Source organism: Artemia sp. Qi Xiang Cuo, chromosome 7 (genome assembly GCF_049724085.1).
Source record: "Artemia sp. Qi Xiang Cuo chromosome 7, ASM4972408v1, whole genome shotgun sequence".
Classification (NCBI taxonomy): domain Eukaryota; kingdom Metazoa; phylum Arthropoda; class Branchiopoda; order Anostraca; family Artemiidae; genus Artemia; species Artemia sp. Qi Xiang Cuo.
The window spans coordinates 75872623-75889350 of record NC_142800.1 but is presented as its reverse complement, the minus strand read 5'-3'; positions in this window follow the sequence as shown (position 1 = coordinate 75889350).

Here is a 16728-nt window from a genome sequence, read left to right as displayed (position 1 = left end):
CAATGATTTAAAGAACTTGAAAATTGTAACTTGGAATGTTACTACATTAAAAAATGACTATCGTATCGACCATTTGACTGACGAATTGAGATCATTCGAACTGGATTTATTAGGTGTTTCAGAAACTCGTATCCCAGGGGTAGGAATAATGACATTAGGTTATATAGAATTTTTTTACTCAGGCAGGAAGGATGGGTTACATAGACAGGGAGTAGGGCTCATGATGAATAAGGAAGCTACTAAGTCTTGCTTAGGCTGGGAAGGTATTAATAATAGAATACTAATTGCTCATTTTATGACTAGAAAGTTCATGGTATCAGATATAGTAGTATACGCCCCTGTAGAACCGACTGATGGAGATACTAGTGACTCAGATGAATTTTACTTACAGTTACAGGAGCAAATAGACAAGGTCCCAGGTAGAAATATGATGTTATTGCTGGGAGATTTTAACGCCCAGGTTGGTAGAAATAAGGATAGATGGTATCCCAGCTTAGGTAAATTTGGTGTAGGAAAAGAAAACAGTAATGGATACAGACTTTTGCAATTTTGTAGGTATAACAATCTAGTTATAACCAATACGGTGTTTGGTCATAAAATGGTTCATAAGCTAACATGTTATTCACGTGATGGTAAGACAGCAAACCTTATTGATTATGTTATAGTAAATCGAAGACTGGCAGGATCAATACAAGATACTAGGGTATATAGGAGTGCTGATATTGATGTTAAAAGTAAAGATCACCATCTAGTAGTGTCAAGGGTTAATTTAAAGCTGAAATATCGGAAGGGTAATTACCTCCCTGGAAGTTATGATGTTAGTAGACTCCAGGGTGAGAATTTGAGAGAAATTTTCCAGGAACTGTTGAATTCTAAACTTGAGAGTTTTTAAAATTTGATAATGTCGAAGATGGTTGGAATAATTTTAGAAAAATAATTTGTGAAGTTGCTGAAAGTGTATTAGGGAAGAAAGCTAGAACTGCAGCTAAGAATATTAATGAAAAAGCTTTATCTTTAATAGAAAGGAGAAAGGACTTGTACAAGAATTATCTGAGTGATAGATCGTATGAAAACAAAAGAAATGCAAAGAAAGTGGAGAAAGTATTAAAATATGAACTAAGGAGCTGTGAAGTGGAGGCCATGGATAAACTTGCCGAAGATTTAGAAGATGCAGCTAGACGGCATAATAGTAAAATATTGTACTGGCACGTTAACAAATTGAGAGGTAGTAGTCAATCCGGACTTGTCCCAGTTAAAGATAGGAATGTGGTGGCAATTAACGATAAGGAAAAAGCTAAAGCGAGATGGGCCGAACATTTTGAGAATTTGCTTAACCGAGATAGAGTTGCAGGAAAAAATATAGAGGAAAATGAAAAAGTTTGTGATACCTTGGATGTGAAGAAAGATTTGTTTTGTGAGGAGGAATTAGCAACAGTACTAAAAGGATTAAAGAATAATAAGGCTCCAGGTGCTGATAGGGTAGTAAATGAGTTTCTTAAATATGGTGGCTCTGAGGTTAGAAATAAGTTATTGAAGATTATGAATATGATTTTCGAAAAAGGGGAAGTACCTAACGATTTTAGGAAAACCTTAATTAAGCCACTTTATAAGAAAGGTGATAAAAGTGAGTGTGGTAATTATCGAGGTATTAGTCTGGTCTCTGTAGGTAGCAAATTGCTTAGTAATATGATACTTTTTAGACTGAGAGATGCCGTAGACAAAGTTTTAAGAGAAGAGCAGTGCGGTTTTAGAAAAGGTAGAGGATGTGTTGACCAAATTTTCACTCTTAGGTTAATAATTGAGAATTGCCTAAGTTTTCAAACACCTTTGGTCCTCAGTTTTATAGATTATGAGCAAGCGTTCGATTCTGTTGATAGAGGAGCTTTAGTAAAGGTTTTATCCTTGTATGGTATACCAGACAAATACATTAAAGTGATTAGTGCTATGTACGAGAATAACACTGCTGCGGTTAAGGTAGGAAATGAGGTTAGCAGCTGGTTTTGTATTAAATCAGGAGTTAAGCAGGGTTGTGTTCTATCCCCCTTTATATGGATTATTTTGATGGACTTTGTTTTAAGGAGCACAGGAAAGGCAATGGGAGGCCACGGAGTCAAATGGGGAGGAAAATGTCTCCTGGACTTGGATTATGCTGATGATTTAAGCATCCTAGATGAAAGTGTGAGCAAAATGAATGAAGTTTTAGAGGTTTTGCGAGTTCAGGGTGCTATTATTGGTTTGAAAATTAATGTAAGGAAGACTAAGTCACTAAGGCTAGGAATAAGTGAAGATGAAAAGGTGACGCTGGGTAATGAAAAGATTGATCAGGTGGGAAGCTTCACTTAACTTGGTAGTATTATTAGTAAAGATGTTGGGAGCAGTGAAGATGTTAAAAATAGAATAGCCAAGGCTCAGGGTGTTTTTTCACAGTTAAAAAAAGTCTGGAAGAATAGGAAGATAAGTCTGCAAACCAAGATTAGAATCTTAGAAGCTACAGTGATGACAGTGGTCAAATATGGCTCTGAAGCATGGACGCTCCGAAAAGCGGATGAAGATTTGCTAGATGTTTTCCAGAGAAATTGCTTAAGGATTGTTCTGGGTACCCGGCTGACTGACCGTATTTCAAACAATAGGCTATACGAAAAATGTGGTTCAATACCGCTTTCTAGGTCTATAATGAAAGAAAGGTTGAGGTGGTTAGGGCATGTTGTGCGGATGAAGGATGACAGATTGCCGAAGATTGTTCTTTTCGGCCAACCATCTAGGGCTAAACGGAAAGCAGGTCGTCCCCGTCTGGGGGGGGGGAGGAAGTCATAAAGAAAGATTTAAAGGAAATGGGAACTTCGTGGGCGGGTGTAAAAAGGGAGGCTTTGAATAGATTGGGGTGGAGGAGGAGCGTGCGTAGCTGTGTTCGCCTCAGGCGGCTTGGTGCTGCGATGAGTTGTTAGTAGTAGTAGTAGTAGTAGGTGCTAACCTCATTTCCTACCTTAACCACTATCAGTGTTATTCTCGTGCATAGTACTAATCATTTTAATGTGTTTGTCTGGTATACCATACGAGGATAAGACCTTCGCTAAAATTCTTCTATCTACAGAAACGAACGCTTGCTCATAATCTATAAAACTAAGGACCAACGGTGATTGACAACTCAGGCACTTCTGAACTATTAGCCTAAGAGTGAAAATTTGGTCAACTCATCTTCTACCCTTTCTAAGACCGCACTATTCGTTTCTCATTACTTTGTCTACAGCATCTCTCAGTCTAAAACGTATCATATTACTAATTGATTTGCTATCTACAGAGACCAGGCTAATGCCTCGATAACTGTCCCACTCACTCTTATCACCTTTCTTATACCGGCTCGGTAATCTTTATAAAATTATTTTGCTAAAGACTATTGCTACTACTACTACTACTACTACAAACTCACAGCAGAACCAAGATACTCAAGGCCAACACAGCCATGGGCGTAGGCAGCATTAGGCAGCATATGGTCTAGGGGGGGGGCAGGCGATAGTGTGATGGAGTTTTACTCAACTGCTTTCTCCAAACCATCTGCTTTTTCAGCCATATCTAATGTAAATTTGAAGGTCTAGGAGGGACAGCTGTCCCCCTGCCCCCCTCCCTACGCCCATGAACACAGCTACGCACGTAGCTGTGCAGCTTTATCCCTATCTATTCAAAGCCTCCAACCTTACGATCTCCCAAGAAGTTCTAATCTTCCTCAATTTCGTCCTTACGATCTCTTCTAACCCCATTCGGGGTTATTGATTTTTGTAAATTCGAGGTGGCTGCTTTTTGCTGGGCCCTAGATGGTTGGCCGGAAAGGAGGATGTTTGGCAATCTGTCATACTTCATCTTCAGAACGTGTTCTAACCATCTCAAACTTTCTGTGATTATAGCAAAAGGAATCTGTATAAAACCACATTATTCGTTCAGGTTACTGTTTGAAACATGGTCAGTCAGATGGTTGGCCAAAAGAATCCGTAGACAATTCCTCCACAAAATTTCTACAAAATCCTGCTGTATCTACCTAAGCGCTCACATTTCAGAACCATACTTAACTACAGTCATCACCGTAGCTTCCAAGTTCAAGTTCTTTATTAATCAATAATAAAATATCCAATATTCTAATCTTGGTTCGCGGACTTATCTCCCTATTCTTCTAAACTTTTTTCAATTGTAAAAAACACTTTGAGCCTTGGCTATACTACTTTCAACATCTTCACTGCAACCACTATTTTTACTGATAATACTACCTAAGTAAGTGAAGCTGGTAAGTGAGAGTAAACACTAGTTAAGTGAAACAAACATTATGCGCTTAGTGTATTTAGATTTAAATCAGTGCTACTACAATCTTGCGAAAATACTTGCTTGACTTAGGTTTCAGCATGGTTTGCTTTTTTAGTATTTACTTATCTTACTTGTTATGTATATATATATATATATATATATATATATATATATATATATATATATATATATATATATATATATATATATATATATATATATATATATATATATATATATATATATATATATATATACATATATATATATATATATATATATATATATATATATATATATATATATATATATATATATATATATATATATATATATATATATATATATATATATATATATATATATATATATATATATATATATATATATATATATATATATATATATATATATATATACATATTTAACTTTAACAGTTTACATACAAAAATCAATATGATTCACCTAAAACCAAACGGTTGACGTGGAGTAAATCCCGTAAAAACACATACATATTACGTCATTTAAATTGACTATAATAAGAAGGAAAGAAAGAAAAGAAAATATACATAGATAATAATAATGCTACGGGGGGTAGCAACTGTACAGCAAGTCCATACTGTGAGGTCACACTGACCAACCCCAAAAAAATTGCAACTTAATCTAAATCGAATCAAACCAGATCTTAAAACAAACAAAACTAAAATTCCTACTTACTTAATAGCTTTTACTAAGTATGTCCTACTCACTTAAAATTTTGGACATCTTTATTTAAATAAGTACAACCCCAGCTAGAGGAGGAACGCCATCTTTTCCTGAAAATTAAATAAAAAAAACAAGTTTTTTAAACTGAAAGTAAGGAGCGACATTAAAACTTAAAACGAAGAGATATTATTTCGTATATTAAAGGGGCTTTCCCCTACTCGACGTCTAGCTCTTTACGCTAAAGTTTTTTATTGTTTTAAAAAATAAAGTTGTGAGACAGAGTCAAACTTTAGTGTAAAGAGCGAGGCGTTGAGGAGGGGACAGCCCCTTTCATGTACGGAATAATTTCTGTTCGTTTTAAGTTTTAATGTCGCTCCTTACTTTCAGTTTAAAAAACTTGTTTTTTTTATTTAATTTCTGATCGTTTTTTAGTTAATGCAGCTTTTATTTGCATAAAAATTTTACTTTTCTTTTGATAAATGGATGTCTTTACAAATTAAATTAAGTAACTAACTTATATATTAGTATATTTTTCTTCTGGAAAAAAATAAAAAGTTGCAGATTTTTGCAGATATGAGCTTGAAACCTATGTAATAGGGTTTTCTGATACTCTGAATCTGACGGTGTGATTTTCATTAAAATTCTTTCACTTGTAGGGGCCCCTCTTTAAAAATTCGAGTAAATTTTCTCAGGCTCGTAGCCTTTGATGAGTAATAGCCTACTAAATTTAATAAAATTTATATATTTAGAATCAGCATTATAAACACATTCTTTTGATACATTTATTGACATCAAAATTCCGTTTTTAAAAGTTTCGATTACTATTGAGCCGTATCGCTTGTTTTTTTATTGTTTTTTTTTTATTACGTATAAGTTATTACGTATATGAGGGGGTTCTCCCTTAGTCAATACCACGCTCTTTACTTTAAAATTTAAAAAAAAATTTGATTCAGAAACCCCGGAATCACAAAGCCCGTTTAATTAGAATAGATCGCTCTTTTGAAAGCACTAAAAAAAAACTTTAGCGTAAAGAGCGAGTTATTGACTTGGGGGAAAACCCTCTCACATATTTTATAATTTCTGTTCGTTTTAAGTTCTAATATTCCTTCTTACATTTCAGTTGAAAAAACTTGTTTTTTTATTTAATTTCTGATCGCTTTTTAAATAATGCTTGGAAATCCGGCGCCCCCTTCATAGAAACGTCCCTTACCCCAAAGAAACATCCTCCACGGACATATTCTCCAGAGTAACCCACTCCTCTAGCCCCCCCCCACCAGAAAAAATCCTTCCGGAAAATGGTTGTATACTTCCCAATCACCAAGAAATAATGCTGGCAAGGCCGGCGCCCCCTGCCTGGCACTTTCCCTGCCCCCATGAAACCTGCCTTCATGAACAGATCCTCCACCATAACCCCCGACCCACCCTTCCCTCCCACGACCAGAAAAAATCCTCCTGAAAACTTCTGTATACTTCCCAATAACCAATTCTATATGTTAACATTGGGTAAAGTTCATAACTTTTAGCCCTCCCTCTGGGAACTTCGGGGGATTAAGTCATCCTAAAAGACATATTTATCATATTTTCAACCATGCTGAACCAAATGGCTATCTCAAAATTTTGATCGGGTGACTTTGGGCAAAAAATAAGCGTGGGAGGGGGCCTAGTTGCCCTCAATTATTTTCGGTCACTTGAAAAGGCCACTATAACTTTTAATTTACGTTCCAATGAGCCCTCCCACGATATTCTAGGACCACTGGGTCGATACGATCACCCCAGGGAAAAAAAAAACAAACAAACAAACAAACAAATAAACACGCATCCGTTATCTTTCTTCTGGCAAAAAAGGTAAAATTCCACATTTTTGTAGATAGGAGCTTGAAACCTCTTCAGTAGGGTTCTCTGATACGCTGAATATGATGGTGGGATTTTCATTAAGGTTCTATAACTTTTAGGGGGTCTTTCCCCCTTTTTTTGAGAATCAGCCAAATTTTCTCAGGCGCGTAACTTTTGATGGGTAGCACCAAACTTGATGAAAGTTATATATTTGAAATCAGCATTGAAATCTAATTCCATAGATGTATATGTTGGTATCAAAAACCCGATTTCTAGAGTTTCGGTTACAATTGAGACGGGTCGATCCTAACTTAAAGTTCGTTACCACGAACTGTTTGATTCGTTACCACGAACTGTTAGATTCAAGATGCGGCCATCTGTAAAATCTAAAGTAATGAGAAACTACGTGAAAAAAGAAGTATTTTTTGAAAAAGGAAGCTTTAATAAACTTTAATATAAAAGACTCGTATGAAAATGCGTAGACTTAAACGAAAAAACTATTTTAATTTGTAAGCATTTCAATATAAATGAAAATATTTTACTTTTTGGGCAATAAGAAATGAATAAAACATAACTTTTTAAAACAGCTACTTTTCCCTTTGTGTATATTCCAAATATGAATTACAAGTGAGCTTTTGAGAGGAGTAAAATATTGATTTAGAGTAAATTATTAGTTGAATAAATTAAACTACTTTATAAAAAGTAAGTAAACACCTCTAGAAATAAAAGATTTGCGAGTGGTTTGGCATCCCTTAAGAATTCCAAATCTTGCCGGTAATTTTATTCTAGTGTTTCTTTAACCAAGTGAAATATGCACAGAACCTGTTAAGTAAGGAATCACTATCTGAGGCAAAATCAGAAATAAGTATTAGGAGAAAATTTCTGTTTGATCACAATAAAAGGCGAAACTAGTCTAGATGTAAAAGCTTTTCCTGAGGTAATGGCAACCGGTCGGAGTTCCGAACCTGGTAGGACAGTGCAGTTTTAAACAGGTCTTTTCATGCTAGGCGAACTTGAAAATCTATATAGCCATCATAATCATCGTCTCAATCATTATAGTCGAATTATTCAGAAATTTTGAAGTGGAGTGGACAGTGGCGCCATTTCAGAAGAAATAAAGAAGGGGGGGCAAAGATCAATTTTGGGCCCCCATCCAGACTCAAAGTGTAATTACTCTGTTTGACAGACTACTCTTCAAATTAGTCTTTGAACACACATTAAAGCAACGTAATTTATTTAGATTTTGCCTTTTGCAACCTGGCTAGGGACCAAAAAATCGTTACAAGATGGAACATTTACCACACAAATCAAAAACTGAAAGTTAGGTGCAGTTACTTAAGCAATGGATATCTCCTTGGCTTCATTTTTGCGAAGTCTTCCACAAGCTTTTCAAGATGGAGCTCCTTCACTGCAGCCCTTTCAGAGAACACAAGAAGCAAATGCGAAAGTCGCTCGTTGCCAATTGTTGTTCGAAGGTAATTCTTCACAAACGTCAACAGAGAGAAAAATCGTTCATTTGAGCATGTTGTGAGCGGGAGTGTGAGGACTACCCTCACGACTTTAAGAACCTCAGAAAAAGCTTCTTTCAATCCTGCTAGGCTTTCGAAAAGATCTAAAGCATTTGCCAGTTTTGTCGAAGCTGCGACACATATGCACGAGATATCAAAGCTTGACTCTTCAGCTCTATAACATCGATGCCAGCCCTATCAAAGTATGTCGTGATCTCGAGAAGTAAATATGTGTTCATAAAGTCTTCGGTGGGGTTAAAACATCGTGTGGCTTCTAGTACTGGCAGATGGACAGTAAAACGCTCTTCAAACTCATTTACCAGTCTGCCCAAAATTCTCGCAGAACTCTCTTCGCATTTTCTCTTCTGTTCTTGTGCCCTCAGATTCAGTGCTGTGCTTTCCAAGTGTTGATGTCATCAAATAGTCCCTGAGTCTTACTGATATCTTAGAACTCATTTTGATTTTGCTGGTATGGTTGAAGCAAGAGCGCTTGTTTCCGACGGATCAGCTCTGACATTAATAGTAATCTCCTTAGACTTGCCGCATAGGACTCGAAAATACTCGACATCACGCATTGTCTTTAGTTGGTTTTTTGTTGTGGTGATTAAAGCGCGGGCGTCTCAAATGATCAGATCTGGGGCCTGCAGTTGTCCAGAAAGAGGATTGATCATTGCAAGAACTTGGTTAATGACATGCAAACTGATTATGAAGGGAAACGACTCTAGTTGATTCTTAAAACATGTAGCTTCTGCCGCTTCCTCCCTGTAAGAAGATTCTTGAGCAACTGACAGAACTGCGAGTATGCAGTCATAACTTACTAGAATTTTAGTCATTGATCTATACCAGTAAGACCAACGTGTCACAACTGTCCTTTCAAGCGTTAGCATGGACACGTTGGCAGTTTTTTGGGCCTCGAGGAACAACTGGTATCGAGTCTTGCTGTTAGAAACAAAACCAATAACTGTTTGCTAAACTGAAAATACTAACGAAATTCTTCGTTTTTTCTGCATACAATCGTCAATAATAAGGTTGAGTCTATGGGAATGACAGTGAGTGTACATCACTTGCGGTGCTTTTTCCCGGAGACGAGCCTGTACTCCTGAAAAACGTCTATCATTACACTCGCCCCGTCATAGCACTGTCCAACACATTTTGACCAGTCAAGGCTAATACCCTCTATTTTGTTCCAAATAAAGTTGGCCAGACTCTCAACATCAGTCTTGTGCATGTGGTAGCAACATATGGCTCTTTCTTTGATTTTCATATCATGAACATAGCACACTAAGATCGCAAGTTGTTCCTTATTTTAGAGGTCTTTTGTTTCGTCAGCAAGAACGGCAAAATATTTTGCTTATCTGACTTCTTTTGCGATAGAGCCTTAAATATTATTTCCTATGACCTAAATGTATTCGTTTTGGTACTTGTTGGGGTTCCACCCCTGTTTCTTTTCTTTTCAGATAAATGACCTGTCTTCGTTCTAATTACATTAGCGTAGATTTGCCTATATATAATTTTCAATGACAATTTAAAAGTCTCGTTGCTAAGCGATAGTAGTTTTGCAATAAGTAAGCTTTGAAGTAAGTTTTATTTTTGTACTTCCTGGTTTGGGTATTGAATAATAGGCTGGGACGGTAGAATTGGGTTTGAATGGGGATTGAGATGATTGGCTGGGCCAAGTGAAGGTCCACCCCTATGAACAGTTGCTGTACCTATTATTATTATTTTTTTAGTCTGCGTTTAGACCCCGTTCGGGGAGATATATTTTTGTGTGATTATTGTGACCCTTTTGGAAGAATACAAGTAAGGTATTTTCTACAAACTGTGTACTAGTTTCCGTAACCCAGGCAGGTTAGGAATACGAGATACCGTCATTATTATATTGACAAGGGGGTTTGTTACCTCCAACGAGAGAGTTAGAGATTTTCTAGCCGTAACCCAAGGCGGGTACATTTGGCTTTAGAAAGTGGCCATTTGACCTCTCGATCGCGTTATCATACCCTGGGACAGGGTATACTGTAAATAGGGTAGTACCAAACCCGATATTTGCAGAACCGGTGTGGTAGACGCGGTATCACATTGTATTTTGGGGCCGGGGCTTTCCCCTCCAATAAGGGGTAACACCCGTATATTACCACGCCAGTGGCGTTGTGGCCTACCGGTATAACACTGGTGGCTAAATACCACGAACAGTACTCGTGTGACAAGTAATGGCCAGAGGCCTTGTGAGACTTGTCCATCGGGTCCGGGTTGATTTCCGTTAAAAGACCTACCGTCTCAACAAAAGTCCCTCGATTGGCACTGGACTCTCCTTCATCATGGCCACGGAACGCAAAACCTTGCCATCCAAGTAAGGCTGTAGTTTTTAGCAGAGCCTTTACATACCGTCGGTTCTCTAATATTTCCTTTTCCCGTTCTTTGGAGAGGCAAGAGGTAACAGATTCGGTCGCCTCCGTCTGAATAGGTCTAAATTTGGTCCAGGAAATGGTACATGCTTTATGCCGGTCAATGCTTTCGTGCTGCCTTACCAGCTTTGAAATGTCTTTTCACTTCCTCAATCCTACGTCGATGAATGCTCTTGCGCCATATCTTGTCATAATATCATATAATATTATGATTTTAGCACGCCATATCATAAATTATGCGAGACAGTATAATGTGACAGGTCAAATCCGACGATACCATGCCAGAAGAGATATCCTTCAAATGGGTGACTTCACTGCAAATCTTTGAGTGTCTTCAATTTGCTGTTTTCTAATGACGTGGTTTTGGTTTTTCAGGAATAAACCAAAAGCAACAAAAAAGTTTGGAAAACAAAGAATAAACTAAGAGCTTCACAGTTGAAAATTGGACTCCTTCAAAAAATCTGCCTCCCCCCCCCCTAAATGGCGCTGCTGGCAGACTTTCTCGGAAACGTTACTGAATTTCCTTTCAAAATATAGTAATTTCTTATTTAGACAGCTTATTTTGTTTCTATTAGGCTGAATTTTCTTTAACAAAACATAAGTTTACGTAAATTATTTGCATAATTTATAATTACATAATTACGTAACACAATCAAAGGCAACGCTATAGCGTTGCCTATAGTAAAGGCCATACGGCTCCAATTTTTTATTATTTTTTTTTTCATTTTTTTCCCAGAAGCACTTCATATGGAAGGGATCGTCGTATATGCTTCGAAGGGGGCTAATTCGATTGGAAATTGAGAGTTCTACTGCCCTTTTCAGAGTCAAAATGATCTGAGGGCAACTAGCGACCCCTCCCCCCCCCAAGGCCTTTTTCCCTAAATACATCCGATAACAATTTTGAGATAGCCATTTTGTTAAAAATAATTCAAAGATCATATAACAAAAACTCCGGTGTCGACAAAACCTCCCAGGGCCCGGGGCCAGGCGTTGTAAGTTTTGCCTTGGGGGCATATTTGGTTCTTATGAATGGAATTCTCGTATAAACTTCAGAGAGTCTTCAATTTGCTGTTTTCTAATGACGTGGTTTTGGTTTTTCAGAAATAAACCAAAAGCAACAAAAAAGTTTGGAAAACAAAGAATAAACTAAGAGCTTCACAGTTGAAAATTGGACTCCTTCAAAAAATCTGCCCCCCCCCCCCCCCCTAAATGGCGCTACTGGCAGACTTTCTAGGAAACGTTAATGAATTTCCTTTCAAAATATAGTAATTTCTTATTTAGACAGCTTATTTTGTTTCTATTAGGCTGAATTTTCTTTAACAAAACATAAGTTTACGTAAATTATTTGCATAATTTATAATTACATAATTACGTAACACAATCAAAGGCAACGCTATAGCGTTGCCTATAGTAAAGGCCATACGGCTCCAATTTTTTATTATTTTTTTTCATTTTTTTCCCAGAAGCACTTCATATGGAAGGGATCGTCGTATATGCTTCGAAGGGGGCTAATTCGATTGGAAATTGAGAGTTCTACTGCCCTTTTCAGAGTCAAAATGATCTGAGGGCAACTAGCGACCCATCCCCCCCCCAAGGCCTTTTTCCCTAAATACATCCGATAACAATTTTGAGATAGCCATTTTGTTAAAAATAATTCAAAGATCATATAACAAAAACTCCGGTGTCGACAAAACCTCCCAGGGCCCGGGGGCAGGCGTTGTAAGTTTTGCCTTGGGGGCATAGTTGGTTCTTATGAATGGAATGCTCGTATAAACTTCAGAGAGGGCTGCTTGCTTGGAAATTAAAAGTCCTAGTTCAGTTTTTAAGAGTCAAAAGAGATCGGACGGTAATCCCCTCCCCTCTATGACCTTTTTTGCCAAATACATCCGATAAAATTTTGAGAAACCCATTGTGTTAAAAATAGTTCAAAAATAGAAGGGATGCTCGTATAAAATTCAAAGAGGGCTCATTTGATTGGAATTTGAAAGTTCTAGTTTACTTTTAAGAGTCAAAAGGGATCGGAGGGCAACTAGCCCCCCCCCCCCCGCCACGCCCTTTTTACCTCAAACCCATCCGATAAAAACTTTGAGATAGCCATTTTTTTAAATTGTTCAAAGATCATGCGACGGAAATTCCAGGGTCGACACAACCCCTAGGGCAGACGTAGTAAGTTATGCCCTGGGGGCATATATGGTTCTTATAGAGAGGATGCTCGTAAAAACTTCAGAGAGGGCTCATTTGACTGGAAATTGAAAGTTCTAGTTCAGTTTTTGAGAGTCAAAAGAGATTGGAGAGCAACTAAAAACTCCGGTGTCAACACAACCCCCCAGGGCCCGGGGGCAGGCGTTGTAAGTTGTGCCCTGGGGGCATATTTGGTTCTTATGAATGGAATACTCGTATGAACTTCAGAGAGGGCTGATTTGATTGGAAATTAAAAGTTCTAATTCACTTTTTAAGAGTCAAAAGAGATCGGACGGTAACCCCCCTCCCCTCTGACCTCTTTTGCCAAATGCATCCGATAAAAATTTTGAGATGGCTACTTTGTTAAATATAGTTCTAAGATCACATAACAAAAACTCCGGTGTCGACACACTCTCCAGGGCCCGGGGGGCAGGCGTTGTAAGTTTTGCCCCGGGGGTATATATGGTTCTTATGGAAGGGATATCGTATAAAATTCAAAGAGGGTTCTTTTGATTTGAAAGTTCTAGTTTACTTTTTAAAAGTAAAAGAGATCGGATGGCAACAACCCCCCCCCCCCCCTTCACGCCCATTTTTCCTCAAACCCATCCGATAAAACTTTGAGATAGCCATTTTTTTAAATTGTTCAAAGATCCTATAACGGAAACCCCAGGGTCGACACAACCCCCCGGGTCCCGAGGGCAGATGTTGCAAGTTATGCCCTGGGGGCATATATGGTTCTTATAGAGAGGATGCTCGTAAAAACTTCAGAGAGTGCTCATTTGATTTGAAATTGAAAGTTCTATTTCAGTTTTTAAGGGTCAAAAGAGATCGGAGGGCAGCGAGCCCCTCCCCCCGCCCCTTTTTCCCCAATTGCATCGGATAAAAAATTTTAGACAGCTATTTTGTTAAAAATGATTGAAAAGTCAGATGGCACAAACTCAGGTGTCAACATAACCCCCCAGGGCCCGGGGGCAGGCGTTGTAAGTTATGCCCTGAGGGCAAATGTGGTTCTTATTAAAGGGATGCTCATATAAACTTCGTAGAGGGCTCGTTTGATTGGAAATTGAAAGTTCTAGTTCACTTTTTCAGAGTCAAGAGATCCGAGGGCAATTAGCCCCCTCTCCCCACGCCTTTTCCCCCCAAACACATCCGCTACAAATTTTGAGATACCATTTCTTTAAATAGTTAAGAACTTAGACAACAAAAACTCCATTGTCGACACAACCCCCCCAGGGCCTTGGGGGTAGGCGTTGTAAGTGTTGTCCTGGGGGCGTATATGGTTCTTATGAAAGGGATGCTCGCAGAAACTTCAGAGAGGGCTGATTTGATTGGAAATTGTAAGTTCTAGTTCACTTTTTAAGAGTCAAAAGATATCTGAGGGCAACTAGCCCCCCCCCCCATCCTTTTTCACCAAACCCATCTGATATAAATTTATAGCCATTTTGTTAAAAATAGCTCAAAGGTTGGATAAGAAAAACTGTGTCGACGCAACCCCCCATGGCCCGGGGGCAGGCGTTGTAAGTAATGTTCTGGGGACACGTATGGTTCTTATGGAAGGGATGCTCGTATAAACTTCGGAGAGGGCTCATTCGATTTAAAATTGAAAGTTCTAGTTCACTTTTTAAGAGTCAAAAGAGATTGAAGGGCAAATCCCCCCCCCCTATCGGGACACGTAGGGTTCTTATGAAAGGGATGCTAGTACAAACTTCGGAGAGGGCTCATTTGATTTAAAATTGAAAGTTCTAGTTTACTTTTTGAGTCAAAAGAGATTGGAGGGCAACTACCATCCCCCCCACGCCCTTTTTCCCCAAAACCCACCCGATACAAATTTTGAGATAACCATTTTTTTTTTAAAGTTCAAAGGTCAGATAACAAAAACTACAGTGGTGACACAACCCCCGGGCCTGGGGGCGGGCGTTGTAAGTTATGTCCTTGGGGCGTATATGGTTCTTATGAAAGGAATGCTCGTATAAACTTCAGAGACGGCTCATTTGATTTGAAATTAAAAGTTTTAGTTCACTTTCTCAGAGTCAAAAGAGATTGGAGGGCAACTAGCCCCTCGCCCCTCAACGGCCTTTTCCCCCAAATTCATCCAATAAAAATTTTCAGGTGACCATTTTGTTAAAAATAGTTCAAGTATCAGATATTAAAACTCCGGGGTCAACACAACCCCCAGGGTCCGGGGGATAAGGTGTTGTAAGTTGTGCCCTGGGGGGTATATATGGTTCTTATAGAAGGGATGCTCGTATAAACTTCAGAGATGGCTCATTTGATTGAAAATGGAACGTTCTAGTTCACTTTTAAAGGGTCAGAAGAGATTGAAGGGCAATTAACCCCCTCCCCTACGGCTTTTTTCCCCAAACCCATCCAATAAAAATTTTGAGATAGCCATTTTGTTCTAAATAGTTCAAATATCAGATAATAATAACTCTGAGGTTGACAAAGACCCATTTTTTTTACTTTGATAATGTTACTTAAATACTAGTTTTGATACTTTGATGAACATTTGATGTTGAAAAAAACAGTTTGATTTTGAAATAAGGAATTTTTCAAAACTTGAAACTTTTTGCAATAAAAAACGAACAAAAATGAATTAAAAAAAACTTTCCGAAAAAGAAGTTTAAGATCAGCAGATACAAATACCTGTTAAAATACAAACTCAAAACGACCAGAAATTACTATTAAAGAATAAATGAAACCCAAAACGAACAGAAATTAAATAAAAAATTATAGCAAAAAAAACATACAACTAGTAATAATATAAATGAATAAATAAATCTTAAAGCGATTAAGGCTTAAATCGAATATACAAATCAAGCTTAAACGAAAAAAAATCATTTTGCTTTTGAAGTATAAACCAAACCCAAAACGAACAGAAATTAAATAAACAATCAATGCAAACAAACATACATTATATATCAATATAAATGAATAAATAAATCTTAAAACGAGTGAAACTTAAATTGAATATGCAAATCAAGCTTGAAACGAACAAAAATCATTGCAAACACGAGTTTCAATATCACCTCCTTCATTTGCATATTCAATTAAGTTTCACTTGTTTAAAGATTTATTTATTCATTTATATTGGTATCTAATGTATATTTGTTTGCATTGATTGTTTATTTAATTTCTGAAAAACTTTTCTTTGAAAAACTCCTTTTTCAGAATTTTTTTTTTAATTAATTACGTAAATACCCGAGTGGATGACACACTGGACTTACAATCCTATGTCCTTCGGGACGGGGTTCAAGTTCTTGTGTCACTAATCTCGAGTCTTGGCGTGGGGTGGGGGTCAGTGGTGTAACTCCAGGCTCAGCCACCTGGGCTTTGGAGGCAATGGGCTTTTGGGAGCTGAGTTCACTCCAGTGCAAATTACTCATTAAATTTGGCAAGTAATAGTGATGAAATTTAATATGATGATGAGTATGGTTACCAATTGGTACAGTTAATGATATAGTTATCAATATGTTACCAATGAGTATAGTTACCAATGAGTATAGTTACAATGAGATGAGTATAGTTACCAATAATGGTGAAACACGACTGAAAAGACGACATTTATAGGACAATGTTTTTCAATTTGCCTCTTTTTCTGTAGGGGCGAACCACTCAGCAAAATCAGGGAGAAATTTTTTAGTACATTAATAACAAATCCAAAACTAAAATGTATTATTTCATTCCATAGCTACATGAAAGACAACCCATTTGGCTTACTTTTGATCATAGGCGTACGTAGCTTCTTCACTAGGGGGGGGGGAGGCAGCCGATTCTTTGATGAAGGGCGGGGGGCTGAAATCATATTGGCA